Genomic DNA, 4,463 nt, shown 5'->3' on the forward strand with positions numbered 1-4,463 from the left:
ATAAAGGGGACGCTCATAGCATCCATCCATCCATGCTCTCGCAGTACCGACGAGTATGGCGGCGTCACGGAAAGAAAGCGCGCGCAAGCGACCAGGTGAGTTTAACTTTTTTTATTCAATAAATACTACATATGTGTTCTTAAATATTGTATAATAACGTTCAGGATGTATTAGAGAAGGAGCGTGGAAAGTTTCGGCCTGTTCCTACGTCTTGCCTTAGACATAGCGCAACTTATTTACAACTGTACCCAATTGGGTACTTGAGGTCGTTACGTTGAAAATAAATTTGATTCTGTTGATTGTTACAGGCAAGTTACTCAGCGATGAGGAGATTCAAGAGCTACTCTTTCAGAGCGACATTGACTTGTCTGATGAAGACGACATTCTGTATGAGCCACGCAGCAGCAGTGAATGCTCAGGTAGCAGCAGTGACGATGATGATGAAGTTGAAGACGACACTCCAGCTAGCCACAAAGTTCAAGGTCGTGGCCCCATTTGGAAAGCGACAGAGTGCGTGCTCCGTTTCAGTTATTTGTTTTGAAGATAACAGCATTATTTGACTGCAGCCTATTGAGTTTACCTTTTGACTGGTACTTTTTATTGCAGCTTCCCTCTCAGGTGCACTTCGGACTCTGCGCCGTGCCAAGTCCACTCAAGGTTTCCTATGTCTACGTTTGCTTACTTTGAGAAGTATTTTCCGGAACCCTTTTGGAAGCTCTGCGCAGAACAAACAAATCTCTATTCTGTTCAGATGCGTGACCACAGGTCAGCGCGAACGTCACCGGCAGAAATGAAAAGACTTGCCGGAATACACATGCTAATGGGCCTTCTCGGACTCCCAAGAGCAAGACTCTACTGGTCCCGCATATCGGCTGTGCCTCTAGTCACAGAAAACATGACACGAGACCGATTCTTCGAGTTACGCCGTATGCTGCACTTCGTGGACCTCAGCCAAACAACCGATGCACAAACTGAAAACAAGTTGTTCATAGCGGAACCCATCATCGAGTCATTTCGAAAAGCGTGCCTCGAGCTACCGCGTCCAAAAGCAGTATCTGTCGACGAACAAATGATTCCATTCAGCGGACGTTGTCCTGCCCGACAATACGTGCCCAGTAAACCAAATCCCGTCGGCCTTAAGAACTTTGTTTTGTCGAGTTCTGATGGACTTGTGTTAGATTTCGTCATCTACACAGGTAAAGGAACTGTTCCCGAAGCCGATACGAAAGAACTTGGTCTTGGCGGGGCAATAGTGAAGCGTCTTCTGCATACAGTGCCGGAAGAACAACCAGTTCATGTGTTCACAGACCGTTTTTTACAGGTTTGAAGCTCGCCGAATACCTTCTCCGAAGGAATGCACATCTTACCGGTACAATTATGGCAAACAGAACTGGAGGTGCGGAATCCAAGCTTCCAAACGAAAAGAACATGAAACGAGGCGAATCATGCTGCGTTGTCCGCAGTGATGCAGAAATGTGTCTCACGAAGTGGAAGGATCGAAAATCAGTCATGATTCTTTCGACTGCCTGCGGCATCACTCCAGAAGGCACTTGCAGAAGATGGTCGAAGGAAGAGAGGAAGAAAGTAGATGTGCCCAGCCGCACTGCATCAAAATATACAACAAAAACATGGGCGGTGTTGATCTTGCGGACAGATACGTGTCCTATTACAGGACAAAAATACGTACGAAGAAGTGGACCATAAGGGTATTTGCCCACTTTCTAGACCTAGCGGTCGCAAATGCCTGGATTGAATACAGGAATGACTGCAAACTCATGGACGTTGCAGCAAAAGATATTCTCGATCAATTCGAGTTTAAGAACCGAGTTGCGGAAACGCTAATTCGCGCCCACGTCAACGAAATGCAAGAAGCCGTAAACGAAGTAGAGCAGGATCTCGAAATTGGCGAGAATGCTGCACTCCCTAAACGTACCAAGGTGACTTCCATGCCGCCAAGTGAGGTCCGATTGGACAAGTACGGGCATTTTCCAGAGTATGTGCCCTTAAAGTCTCAGATGAGATGCCGGAATCAAGGTTGCAGCGGAAAAACACGCGTTAGGTGCACTAAATGTGACCTGTTTCTTTGCCCTCTCAACAGAAACTGCTTTCTTGACTTTCACTCACGTTAGGCCTGTTGTACCCAAATGGGTACAGCTAATTTCTCTTCTGAAATTACAGTTTTCGTTTTTTCTTCTTCCGAAAAGTGTTTCGGGGCTTTCAAATGGTTGCAATAAAGAGTTTATAAGATTTTACCCTGGCTAGTTTGTCCTCAGGTCTGAAGAGGTTATCGCAAGAGCGATCACAGAGCTCCAAAGTGCGCAAATGTTTTTGAAGGTTCCAGCCCTCCACTAAAACGAAAGGACTGCACGGACTCTCGTTACATAGAATTCCTATACATAGACATTCTTTTTCCGTGGCTTCGTCACGGCCCCCAGTGGTCATGTGACGCGAGATGGACGTGCACAGCCTGCTTGGTGTGCCCAATTTGTTAACATTTGAACTTCCACCTTTATCCGCCATGTCAGGGGTCTCAAACCCACCTCAGCTAACGGGCCGCATTCACGAAAATTTACTCGTCAAGGGCCAGGACAGTAACGCAGCTAAAAGCGCGCGGGGGTGGGTGGGGGGGTAGAGGGGCTAGGTCGTACCAAATGTCAGCTAATGTTGCCATTTAAGAGAAGAGCTTTCCGATATGTCACATATGGGCCGTTTCTAAAGGGTATTTAGCGACAGGATTCCAACAACATATCGATACATATATCTTCAACATGACTAAAATAAGGACGCGGATTTTGAAGCATAGAGTTTTGTTTCACGCTCAGGTATCAACACATGGTGGCCGCAGGGGATGCCTCTCGACAAAAAAGCTTTAGACCTGTCATGCCTGTGTAGCTTAAGTACATACTTATAAAGAAAATGAAAAATTGGGTCCCCTGCGCTATACAGGTATAGCTTGAGAGCTACATGGCACTGCCACACCACCTTTGGAATGTGCAGGAATAGCATAGGTTCAAACAGCATAAGGCGTTAGGCAAAATATATTCGCTTGACGAAATATCAGGCTTTAAAAAAGACAGTTACGAATTCCGTGCCCGGTGATGTCCCTTTACCTCGAACTATATGCATCCAATGAGTAAGCGTCGAGAAGCTTATTCGCGCCTTTATTACCAAACTGTAACGAACACCAAAATAGATCGAAATCGCCTCGTACACCTCCTGCCAATCGTATACCCGCGTAGTCCAGTGATCACCTTCTACCAGTACAACATCGTTAGGAAGGCATAGAGCATTATGATACGCAAGAAAAGAAGAGCGCGGTGCAAGCCGTACAAACATACACGGCTGAAAACTGCAAGCAGAAGCCCTCAAATAGGACTTTTATAGGTGATACTGAATAGTGTCACGACTTTCGGTAACAATAGAAATGAAGGGATAAGCTTCACAGCTACGTTCATTCTGCAGAGGTCCACAAAGACATCCTAAATTTGCTCCAGTGGTGGAAGTTAAGAACGACTGTCGACGCCTTCACATTTCGCAAGACAAATGTGCACCCCTGCGGCTAGCGCATGCAGTGCGAGAAACTTTAGCGTGGCAGGATATATGATACAACGGTGGATGCCGTGCTTAACGCCGGAATCTCTAGATAATTTGATTTTTTGCACAATAACACGTGAAGAAATAAACTATAAAATATGCCACAAAAGACCTATGGACTGTATATAGTAGCAGTGGTGATATATGAAATAAATCTGATATATGAAAAGAATGCTATCACAAATACTTTTTTCGTCCTTTCGGTACCCTATACGTATTTCTAAAAGTACACGTGGTGCGCACGGTTCGTTATAATTTTTATCTAGGTTAGTGTACATACAGCAAGGTAATAAACTTGACTTTCTTCCTCCATCTTGCTGTGGCAAGGTACCACCATGCTGAAGACATGTGTTACATATCCAGAAGGGTGCATGATTGGCTTTGTCGTTAAAGCGTGTTCTAAGGTTCAGTAAAGAGCGCAATGAGAGCGTTGTGATCTCTGTCTCCTCTGTTTTTATTGCAATTCCTATCGAAACTTCACTCATGCTGCAAATCACTTTCCTTGCTGCAATATCTGCTACAAAACGCTCTTGATAATCCCCATTGCATTAGCAAAAAAAGAAGAAAAAGTTATAGCATACCATTTCCGAACAAACGGTCATTGTACCCAATATTTCCACTCAACTCTTTCCACCGTGAGCCCCTTTTTATACGAAATTACCGAAGGCTTAAGCAGAATTGTTAGCGAAATATTTGCCAGCAAAGCGTAGATATTTCCTACCTAAACACTTTGCTGTAGATTCAGTGTTCTGGCAACATCACCTATATTATTGGCTCGGGCCTTTGTCGGGCCTGATCTACCGTCGGGCCGGGCCGGGCCGGGCTGGGTAGGCTAAATTTTTTCTCGGGTTCGGGCCGGGCTCGGGTCG

General features: G+C 45.4%; 1 pseudogene; it reads left to right on the top strand.

The window, feature by feature from the left end:
* Positions 1-1,005: 1,005 nt before the first annotated feature.
* LOC125760272 (piggyBac transposable element-derived protein 2-like) lies at positions 1,006-2,129 on the top strand (annotated as a pseudogene).
* Positions 2,130-4,463: the final 2,334 nt, after the last annotated feature.

The sequence above is a fragment of the Rhipicephalus sanguineus genome, chromosome 10 (assembly GCF_013339695.2).
Source record: "Rhipicephalus sanguineus isolate Rsan-2018 chromosome 10, BIME_Rsan_1.4, whole genome shotgun sequence".
Lineage (NCBI taxonomy): Eukaryota > Metazoa > Arthropoda > Arachnida > Ixodida > Ixodidae > Rhipicephalus > Rhipicephalus sanguineus.